Source organism: Schistocerca gregaria, chromosome 1, assembly GCF_023897955.1.
Source record: "Schistocerca gregaria isolate iqSchGreg1 chromosome 1, iqSchGreg1.2, whole genome shotgun sequence".
Classification (NCBI taxonomy): Eukaryota; Metazoa; Arthropoda; class Insecta; order Orthoptera; family Acrididae; genus Schistocerca; species Schistocerca gregaria.
In genome coordinates, this window is record NC_064920.1 from 46,562,622 (window position 1) to 46,574,323 (window position 11,702).

The window sequence follows — 11,702 nt, forward strand, 5'->3', positions numbered from 1 at the left end:
GTCTCCGGTACTGCCTCTGGCTGTTGCGGACGGACCGACGCCCTTGCCTTCTCCTCCCGACGTGTGCAGTGGTGAGCAATCTCAAGGACAGAGGATGGCCCTTGACTCCATGATTGTGCCTACCGATGCTTTTGTGCCTGAACATCCGGATCCCCAGGCGTCTTCGGACACTGAAGATCACGTGCGCAAGCAACGGTCGCCGAAGAGACGTCGAAAACGGCGGATCGCCCCGTCTGACACCTGCAGGACGCAGTCTCAAGACGATGAAGATCAAAATTATCAAGTTGTTCCCCCGAAGGACGAATCTGTGGTGGAAGCACCAACTTGCACTCCGTCGGACGTACAACCATCCTTGCATGCACCAGGCGCTGTACCTATGGACGTTGAACAACAGCTGAGCCAGGACAACTCTTCCACCACCGCCATGACACTGCCTTCGGACTCTGCTGGTACTCCACTGGACGCACACCATCCACGCACCCTTGCGTGGTCTGACGATGTAGCCGACGACACTCCAACTAGTGAGACAGCCGCGAATGCCGCTGCTCCAGCCCACGACTCCTAATCGACAGGGTTACAGGATGGGGATGTGCAGCCTACTGGGACAACATTCTTGTTCGCTGCTGCTCTTCGTGCCTCCATGAGCGTCCCTGTAGTCCCAATTCTACGACAAGCTTACAGGATTGGCTCCATCAATGTCAATACCATTGGCACCCCTGTCAAACTACAATTGCTCCGTGATATGTTGAGGGCGTCGGACCTAGATGTTGCCCTTTTGCAGGAAGTTCGCCTGGCGACGTTTCCTAATGTCTATGGCTATGTTTCCTACCTCACGCCGTGTGCCGACGGTGGCAGTGGGACAGCTATTCTTTTAAAGGAAGGCATTGATGTAGATGACGTGATTTACCTACCATCGGCTAGGGGTCTTGCTGTGACTTTCCACGGTGTTCGAGTCATCAATGTTTACGCTCCCTCGGGCACGGCCAAGCGACGGGAGCGGTCGCGATTCTATTCAGAACAGATCGCTCCTTTATTTGTCGGACGCTACGACCATATTGTTCTTGGCGGCGACTTCAATTGTGTGTTATCCCAAAAGGACCAACATCCCCATTTCACCACATGCCAGGAACTCAAGCTGCTTGTGCATGAACTGAAACTCACCGATACTTGGGACCGCGTGCATGGCGATCGGCCTGGGTATACGTACGTCACCAGCCATTCAGCAAGTCGTCTTGACCGTGTCTACGTGTCCCCAGGACTCGTAACTGCCACGCTTGACGCTGAGTTATGGCCTACCGCCTTTTCCGACCATATCGCCTACATTTGCACTGTTTCGCTCCAGAGGCAGAAGGTGTGGCGCGGTCGAGGCCTGTGGAAGCTGAATGTGGCCCATCTCAAGGATCCGGAATGTAGGCAGGTCGTAGAGACGACGTGGAACAACTGTGTGAGACGCCTTCCAGCGTATCCTTCAACACTTCGGTGGTGGATCGACTGCGCCAAGCCTGCTTTACGTCGTTCTATGATGAATTACGGTCGCGATAAAATGTTATGGCACCGACATACCATGGAATACTATTTCACAATTCTCCGGGAACTCTCAAACCTTGCCCCCTCAGTTCAACGACAGGTTGAAATTCAACGTATTAAGGCGAAGATAATTTCTCTTATGCGTCACCGCCTTGAAGGCACAGTAGTACGCGCAAGATGTCACGAATGTGTACCAGGAGAGCTCCCGTCCATGCATCATGTTATCCGAGAGAAGCAGCGGTGTCGTAGAAAGTTGATCAACGCCCTCGACATGCCAGATGGTCGTCGATTGACGTCCCAGAATGACATCGTAAGAGCCTTTGTGGATCACTACAACGAGTTCTATGCAGCAGAGGACCGGAACGTGGCGGTAATGTCTGATGTCCTCCGTTCCTTGACAGATACCCTGGACGAGTCTGCTGCGGAGATTCTCACGGCGACAATTACGGCTGATGACGTCGCCGATGCTCTTCATAAGGGTGCGGCAAACAAAGCCCCAGGTCCAGATGGGTTCCCGCTGGAGTTTTACCACACATTTCATGACATCATGGGCTCACGCTGGACTGCGATGTATGAAGAACTGATGAACCCTGACTTTCCTCTCCCACCCGAATTCGTAGAAGGCTTGCTTATCCCGATCCCCAAGCCATCGGGAGGTCGAGGAGTGGAACATTATCGGCCGCTGACCATGTTAAATTGTGACTTCAAGATTTTTACCCGGATTCTTGGCGCTCGCATTAGGCGCGTCGTCCCTCAAGTTATCTCTCTGGATCAAACGTGCTTTGGAGGTGATAGTAACATTCAGACGGCACTCAGCGATTACCGTGACGTTATAGCCCTGACCATGACCTGTCGCAGTCGTGGTGCCTTAGTGACAGTGGACTTCGACCACGCCTTTGATAGAGTGAGTCATGACTTTCTCGAAAACGTACTCCGACGGATGGCCTTTCCCCACAGGTTTATACACCTCGTCTTGCGGCTTCTCCGAGGTGCCACGTCGCGGGTGCTGGTCAATGGCCGTGTGGCGGGCCCTATTAACGTCATGCGGTCGGTCCGTCAAGGGTGTCCGCTGTCGATGCTGCTTTTCGCCATTGCCCTTGAGCCACTATTACACGGTTTGAGGAGCCGGTTGACAGGCATAACAATGAGGGGGACTTCTTTCATCTGCCGCGCCTATGCAGATGACTTGGTGTTCTTGGTTCTATCGAAGGATGAAGTGCGAGAGGCACTGGCGTGGATCAACCAGTACGGGGCTGCTGCGGGCAGCCGTGTGAACCTGACGAAATCTAGTGCTATGTCCGTCGGTAGAGGCCTTCCAGCTGAGAGTGTGGCACCATTGCCATTAGTGGACAAGCTCAAATGTTTGGGGATCACCTTCACGCGTGATATACAGCGCACGATCTCATTTAACTACAAACGCCTGCTTCAAGCTATCCGCACGAACGTTCGTGGCAACCTCCTGAGAGCATTGGACATGTTACAAAGGGTGGATTTTGTTAACACTCATCTAGTCTCGCGACTACCCCATTTAGCACAGATTTTACCGATGCCAAAGGCAATGGCACACAGACTTCAGGCGGCGTTCGGCTACTTTGTTAGCGCGGGTCTTATCTTCAAAGTCCGCTACGACACGCTGACACTTCCTCCTCGAGATGGCGGCCTCGGCCTTGTCAACGTCCGAGCGAGAGCAGCTGCCCTTTATGTAAGTACGATGGTTAAATCGTGGATCCGCCGCCGAAACGGATTATCGGGAAGCCTGATTGATGAAGTGGCCCCTCCCTCTCGAGTGGCACCCGTTGCAGTAGCCCATATTTCTTCCCCTCTCTCACATATCCGGACCTTTTTCATCGAATACAGTTATGTCCATGCCGACTTGCCTAGTACCAGACCCCCTATGGCACGTGATGTTTACCGAATCATGATGAGAAATCACACTCGTAATGTTGTGGAAAGGCGATATCCTACGATCGCATGGCCCGTGGTATGGCGTTCTGTACACCATATATACCTAGACACGAGCGCACGTGCGACCTGGTATTTGGTCGTTAATGGAAAATACATGACACAACTTCGTCTACATGCCATAAAAATGACAGATTCGCCGCTGTGTCCTCGCTGTCAAACGCTTGATACGGACGAACATCGACTGATGTGTGGATCTTCTGCAGAGGTGTGGCAGCTGATTCAGAAGATGCTTGCCTTTCTTCTACGTACGGCTCCCCATGCCATTACACCGAAATCTCTTCTGTTCCCAGATGAGACATACTTCCCAAGTACGAAGACCAACGCTGTGATCTGGATAAAAGGTCTCTCGATCTCTTATTTGTTCCATGAAGGTGGTAAGAGTGTTCTTGATTTTTGGACATTCCTGCAAGATCGCTTTACTTTTCTCATGCACCATCCGCGATACCGTCAGTACTATGCCAACTTTTTGGGTAGTGCCTTCTTCGATCCCCCCTGCAGCTGGGGTGTCCCAGGTATGAGAAGATGACTTCAATGAGAGTGTGTAATACCAGGACTCAGTCCCATGTACCGGAAAATGCAATATTCTTCGTGAAGACGTGCCTGGAACATGCCTGACTGCCTTGGGATTCGGTGTGCGTCTACCCACAAGTTGGCGGGACGCGGATGCTGCTTTGTCTGTTCTGCCAGGAGGGCGTTTTCTTTAATTCCTATAATTCCCTTTCTATTTTATATGTTACTGATGGTAATTCCACATAATTTTTTTTTTCGCCTGGAGGGCGTCCTATGTGATATGAACAAATATATGTAAAATAAATAAATTAATTCACAAAAAAAAGATGGTAGAGCACTAGCCCGCTAAAGGCAAAGGTAAAAAAAAAAAAAAAAAAAAATGGATCAGGCGTCGGACTTCGGATCTGAAGATTACAGACTCGAATCCTGTCACGCTCGTGTTTTTCCAATTCTGAAAAAGAAACATACCGTTTTGATGTAGCAATTGAGCAGTACGAAACCGTCTGAATGTTGCTGTTGACAATTTTTTGCTTGGAGTTGCTCTTGAGCTTGAAACACACACAACAAGACCGGTGTTAACTAGCGAAATGGTCGGCAGGGTGGCGTCACCGCGAGTTTTGACTGGCACTTGCACATCCACAACAACGTCGGAAAGTAACTCGTTCGGCTTTTGAGTCACATCAAGTATGTGTGTTAATTTTGACGCCACTAGCTCTGCATGTTGTCATGCAATTCCTTTACCACTCAGAAATGATTATGAAATAAAAGTGAAGTACGTGACGAGTGTGACGTTAGGAAAGCATTAGGCAGCATGGAGAGATTCTGTACGGGACCACCCAACCCAAACGAGTACTGTGTGACGTGCTACATGGCAGCTATTAACCGAGGCAGCCGGGTAGCTCAGTCGGTAGAGTGTGAGTCTTTTAATCGCAGGGTCGTGGGTTCGAGCCCCACACTGAGACACACGGAATTTTGCTCCGCTGCAGATGTAAATTACCGTTTTTCTGATTAACGTGATGTAATGTAAATAGCAACTTTAAACTTTGCCTACGTCTCTGTCAGTCGCAAGGAAACTGTATTTGAAGGTGAAGGTGATTTTGTAGACATGTGTGAAAGACATGTTCTGAAATGCAAGTGTTGTTGTTTGGAGAGCACATCGGTTACGTGTCAGATGTGTAGCCAAGCAGTAATGGGTCGCCATAGCTGCAAATATTAGCCGGTAATATAAAGTGTTGTCAGCTGAAGTCTGATGATGCAGGCGACCGTAAGGCCGAAGTAAGCAGACGTACCGCTAGGCCGCGCCTTTTTAGCTCAGTGGTAGAGCTCTGGTGTAGTAAACCAGGGGTGGTAAGTTCCATCCTCAGAGTAGGTAGAGGAATTTTGGAAATCAGTTGCGCGTCGTGGCCGTATAGCAAACATTGCTTTGATGACGAACAAATAGCGACAGGCGTTTTATTAAGAATTACTCTCAGACGTGATTAAGGCGAATGGCGCAGGTAAAGCATTTGCCAAAGCGGTACAGCATAAGGTGGGACGAGGCAGCCTGAATTACATTTTATACATGTATTTCTCACATATCTTAGAGCCTCTCGCGGTCGTCGTCGTCGTCGTCGTCGTCGTCGTCGTCGTCGTCGTCGTCGTCGTCGTCGTCGCCGCCGCCGCCGCCGCCCCTTCTGCAGAAGTAGCAAATGGCCATCGTAGCAAATGCGGCGAGGGACGCCCTGCCTTCGATTCCGAATGCACAAAGTGTGTGGTCTTGTTTCCCAGTCTATATTTGGCCGGTCTCGTAAGAGGTTGAATGTAACGAATGGCTGGGAAAGAGCAAGGGGCAACGGCTGTGCAGAACGAAAACACAATTCCTCAGAGTGTGAGCGTTTCGAGATGAGTCGTATACAAGTTATAGTTGGTCGTCAGTGACCGTGTGGCCCAATGGATCAGGCGTCGGACTTCGGATCTGAAGATTACAGACTCGAATCCTGTCACGCTCTTGTTTTTCCAATTCTGAAAAAGAAACATACCGTTTTGATGTAGCAATTGAGCAGTACGAAACCGTCTGAATGTTGCTGTTGACAATTTTTTGCTTGGAGTTGCTCTTGAGCTTGAAACACACACAACAAGACCGGTGTTAACTAGCGAAATGGTCGGCAGGGTGGCGTCACCGCGAGTTTTGACTGGCACTTGCACATCCAAAACATCGTCGGAAAGTAACTCGTTCGGCTTTTGAGTCACATCAAGTATGTGTGTTAATTTTGACGCCACTAGCTCTGCATGTTGTCATGCAATTCCTTTACCTCTCAGAAATGATTATGAAATAAAAGTGAAGTACGTGACGAGTGTGACGTTAGGAAAGCATTAGGCAGCATGGAGAGATTCTGTACGGGACCACCCAACCCAAACGAGTACTGTGTGACGTGCTACATGGCAGCTATTAACCGAGGCAGCCGGGTAGCTCAGTCGGTAGAGTGTGAGTCTTTTAATCGCAGGGTCGTGGGTTCGAGCCTAACACTGAGACAAACGGAATTTTGTTCCACTGCAGATGTAAATTACCGTTTTTCTGATTAACGTGATGTAATGTAAATAGCAACTTTAAACTTTGCCTACGTCTCTGTCAGTCGCAAGGAAACTGTATTTGAAGGTGAAGGTGATTTTGTAGACATGTGTGAAAGACATGTTCTGAAATGCAAGTGTTGTTGTTTGGAGAGCACATCGGTTACGTGTCAGATGTGTAGCCAAGCAGTAATGGGTCGCCATAGCTGCAAATATTAGCCGGTAATATAAAGTGTTGTCAGCTGAAGTCTGATGATGCAGGCGACCGTAAGGCCGAAGTAAGCAAACGTACCGCTAGGCCTCGCCTCTTTAGCTCAGTGGTTGAGCTCTGGTGTAGCAAACCAGGGGTGGTAAGTTCCATCCTCAGAGTAGGTAGAGGAATTTTGGAAATCAGTTGCGCGTCGTGGCCGTATAGCAAACATTGCTTTGATGACGAACAATTAGCGACAGGCGTTTTATTAAAAGTTACTCTCAGATGTGATTAAGGCGAATGGCGCAGATGAAGCATTTGCCAAAGCGGTACAGCATAAGGTAGGACGAGGCAGTCAGAATTACATTTTATACATGTATTTCTCACATATCTCAGAGCCTCTCGCAGTCGTCGTCGTCGTCGTCGTCGTCGTCGTCGTCGCCGCCGCCGCCCCTTCTGCAGAAGTAGCAAATGGCCATCGTAGCAAATGCGGCGAGGGACGCCCTGCCTTCGATTCCGAATGCACAAAGTGTGTGGTCTTGTTTCACAGTCTATATTTGGCCGGTCTCGTAAGAGGTTGAATGTAACGAATGGGTGGGAAAGAGCAAGGGGCAACGGCTGTGCAGAACGAAAACACAATTCCTCAGAGTGTGAGCGTTTCGAGATGAGTCGTATACAAGTTATAGTTGGTCGTCAGTGACCGTGTGCCCTAATGGATCAGGCGTCGGACTTCGGATCTGAAGATTACAGACTCGAATCCTGACACTCTCGTGTTTTTCCAATTCTGAAAAAGAAACATACCGCTTTGATGTAGCAATTGAGCCGGCCGCGGTGGTCTCGCGGTTCTAGGCGCGCAGTCCAGAACCGTGCGACTGCTACGGTCGCAGGTTCGAATCCTGCCTCGGGCATGGATGTGTGTGATGTCCTTAGGTTAGTTAGGTTTAAGTAGTTCTAAGTTCTAGGGGACTAATGACCACAGCAGTTGAGTCCCATAGTGCTCAGAGCCATTTGAACCATTTTGTAGCAATTGAGCAGTACGAAACCGTCTGAATGTTGCTGTTGACAATTTTTTGCTTGGAGTTGCTCTTGAGCTTGAAACACACACAACAAGACCGGTGTTAACTAGCGAAATGGTCGGCAGGGTGGCGTGACCGCCAGTTTTGACTGGCACTTGCACATCTAAAACAACGTCGGAAAGTAACTCGTTCGGCTTTTGAGTCACATCAAGTATGTGTGTTAATTTTGACGCCACTAGCTCTGCATGTTGTCATGCAATTCCTTTACCTCTCAGAAATGATTATGAAATAAAAGTGAAGTACGTGACGAGTGTGACGTTAGGAAAGCATTAGGCAGCATTGAGAGATTCTGTATGGGACCACCCAACCTAAACGAGTACTGTGTGACGTGCTACCCGGCAGGTACTCACATAGGCAGCTCGGCTAGCTCAGTCGGTAGAGCATGAGACTCTTAAACTCAGGGTCGTGGGATCGAGCCCCACGCTGGGCGGAACGGATTTTTGTTCCGCTGCAGATGTAAATTACCGTTTTTCTGATTAACGTGATGTAATGAAATAGCAACTTTAAACTTTGCCTACGTCTCTGTCAGTCGCAAGGAAACTGTATTTGAAGGTGAAGGTGATTTTGTAGACATGTGTGAAAGACATGTTCTGAAATGCAAGTGTTGTTGTTTGGAGAGCATATCGGTTACGTGTCAGATGTGTAGCCAAGCAGTAATGGGTCGCCACAGCTGCAAATATTAGCCGGTAATATGAAGTGTTGTCAGCTGAAGTCTGATGATCCAGACGACCGTAAGGACGAAATACGCAAAAGTACCGCTAGGCCGCGCCTCTTTAGCTCAGTGGCAAAGCACTGATCTAGTAAACCAAGGGTCGTGAGTTCCATCCTCAAAGGAGGAAGTCGAATTTTGGAAATCAGTTGCGCGTCGTGGCCGTGTAGCAAACAGTATCTGTGATGACGAACAATTAGCGACAGGCCTTTTATTAAGAATTACTCTCAGATGTTATTAAGGCGAATAGCGCAGATAAAGCCTTTGCCAAAGCGGTACAGCATAAGGTGGGACGAGGCAGTCTGAATTCCATTTCATTGATGTATTTCTCACATATGTCAGAGCCTCTCGCGGTTCTCGTCGTCGTCGTCGTCGTCGTCGTCGTCGTCGTCGTCGTCGTCGCCGCTAATGCAGAAGTAGCAAATGGCCAACGTAGCAAATGCGGCGAGGGACGCCCTGCCTTCGATTCCGAATGCACAAAGTGTGTGGTCTTGTTTCCCAGTCTATATTTGGTCGGTCTCGTAAGAGGTTGAATGTAACGATTGGGTGGGAAAGAGCAAGGGGCAGCGGCTGTGTAGAACGAAAACACAAATCATCAGGGGTGTGAGCGTTTCGAGATGAGTCGTATACAAGTTATACTTCTGCGTCAGTGACCGTGTGGCCTAATGGATAAGGCGTCGGACGTCGGATCTGAAGATTACAGCTTTGAATGTTGTCACGCTCGTGTTTTTCCAGCTCTGAAAAAGAAACATACCGTTTTAATGTAGCAATTGAGCAGTACGAAACCGTCTGAATGTTGCTGTTGACCATTTTCTGCTTGGAGATGCTCTTGAGCTTGAAACACACACAACAAGGCCGGTGTTATCTAGCGAAATGGTCGGCAGAGTGCCGTCACCGCGAGTTTTGACTGGCACTTGCACATCTAAAACAACGTCGGAGAGTAACTCGTTCGGCTTTTGAGTCATATCAAGTATGAGTGTTAATTTTGACGCCACTAGCTCTGCATGTTGTCGTGCAATTCCTTTACCTCTCAGAAATTATTATGAAATAAAAGTGAAGTACGTGACGAGTGTGACGTTAGGAAAACATTAGGCAGCATGGAGAGATTCTGTATGGGACCACCCAACCCAAACGAGTACTGTGTGACGTGCTACCCGAGGCAGCCCGGCTGGCGCAGTCGGTACAGCATGAAACTCTTAATCTCAAGGTCGTGGGTTCGAACCCAACGTTGGGCGGTACGGAATTTTGTTCCGCTGCAGATGTTAATTACCGTTTTTCTTATTAACGTGATGTAATGGAAATAGCAACTTTAAACTTTACCTACGTCTCTGTCAGTTGCAAGGAAACTGTATTTGAAGGTGAAGGTGATTTTGTAGACATGTGTGAAAGACATGTTCTGAAATGCAAGTGTTGTTGTTTGGAGAGCACATCGGTTACGTGTCAGATGTGTAGCCAAGCAGTAATGGGTCGCCATAGCTGCAAATATTAGAATATGAAGTGTTGTCAGCTGAAGTCTGATGATCCAGACGACCGTAAGGACGAAATACGCAAAAGTACCGCTAGGCCGCGCCTCTTTAGCTCAGTGGCAAAGCACTGATCTAGTAAACCAAGGGTCGTGAGTTCCATCCTCAAAGGAGGAAGTCGAATTTTGGAAATCAGTTGCGCGTCGTGGCCGTGTAGCAAACAGTATCTGCGATGACGAACAATTAGCGACAGGCCTTTTATTAAGAATTACTCTCAGATGTGATTAAGGCGAATGGCGCAGTTAAAGCCTTTGCCAAAGCGGTACAGCATATTTCTTCGGCGGAACTCGAGAGAGTTGCGCCCTTCGAGGATTGATTTCCGCGATCGTCGAAGCGTTAGGTTTAACAGCAGCAGCAGCAGCAGCAGCAGCAGCAGTTCCAGCAGTTCCAGCAGTTTCAGCAGCGCAGGCACCAGTGTCAGCAGCAGCCGCCGCCCCCGCAGCGCGACTCCTGTCGCCGGTGCAGCCCTTCCTGCTCGCCGTTCTCGTCGCCGGCTGACGCAGTCTGCCCCGTTCGTCGTCATCGCCGCCGCCTCCGCCAGCCCGCCGCCGAGCGCGTCCTCCTCCGCCGCCGCAGCAGCAGGGCGGGGCACCGGACCCCGCTCCCCGCCGTCGCAGCAGCAGCCGCCGCCGCCGTCTTTGCCTTCCTGGACTTGTGCAGTGTAGTATAGTGTTCGTCTTCATCTTCGTCTTCGTTGTCTGTCATCGTTAGTGTTTCTTTTTCCCTCATCCCGTTCAGTTGTTTCATTTCACCATGACCACCCCTACCACCACCGCCTCCATCACAGCCATAACTTACACCTCCCCCTCAGCAGCTACCACCACCATTACTTGGTGTGCTCAAACACCCCCCGCCCCCTACATCCCACCCCTCCTCACCCTTCCCTCCTCAGCTCCCTTTGTCACTCCTTCTCCCCCAACCACCTCACTTGACCCCTTCCCTCCACTCCCCCACGCCACTTCATCCGCTCATGCAGCCCCCGCCAGGGTTGTGGCTCGGAGAGCCACCACCCATACCGCAACTTCAGCAGCACCAGCACCAGCACCAGCACCTGCACCCGCACCTGCATCATCTGCAGCACCGGCCCCAGCACCACTGCCGGTACCTGCCTCCCCCCACCATCTCCTGGTTGCTCCTGTACCCCGCCCCTCTTCCCATCCTGTAAAACGTCCAAGTGGCACCCCTGCCCACTCCACTCCCAAGAAATCGCAGCCCCTTCTTCCACCTTCCCCCAAAGATGCCATGGAAGTCTCCCCGCCGGCCCCTTCTACCGCTTCCTCTACCACCCCCTCCTACAGATACCTCCTTTCCCAATGCGGATCCCTCTCTCCTGGAGGCCCGCAACCTCACCTTGCTCCTCTGCCAACACCCGCACCGTCCCACTTTACCCCCACAGGCTGTCCTCCTCCTTCGAGAATCCCGTCGTCTTCAGTGTGCCTTCCTTCACACGTGTGACCGGGACACACTACGACGCCACCGGTAACTCCAGAGACACATCCGGAACTTGCTCGCGGCTAAGAAACGCCGGGACTGGCGACAGACATGCACCTGTCTTAATGCTACCCTACCTCTTAACTCGTCCAAGTACTGGTCTGCCTTCCGCCGCCTTTACCGGATCTAAACCGCCCCCCTTACTATCCTCTCCTCCATAATGA

At 50.4% G+C, this 11,702-nt stretch overlaps 2 non-coding genes across 2 annotated transcripts; both read left to right on the forward strand.

The window, feature by feature from the left end:
- Positions 1–8,172: 8,172 nt before the first annotated feature.
- Trnak-cuu (transfer RNA lysine (anticodon CUU)) lies at positions 8,173–8,245 on the forward strand. Its single transcript has one exon. It is a non-coding gene; the product is annotated as a tRNA-Lys (tRNA).
- A 1,441-nt stretch (positions 8,246–9,686) lies between these two features.
- Positions 9,687–9,759, forward strand: Trnak-cuu (transfer RNA lysine (anticodon CUU)). Its single transcript has one exon. It is a non-coding gene; the product is annotated as a tRNA-Lys (tRNA).
- Positions 9,760–11,702: the final 1,943 nt, after the last annotated feature.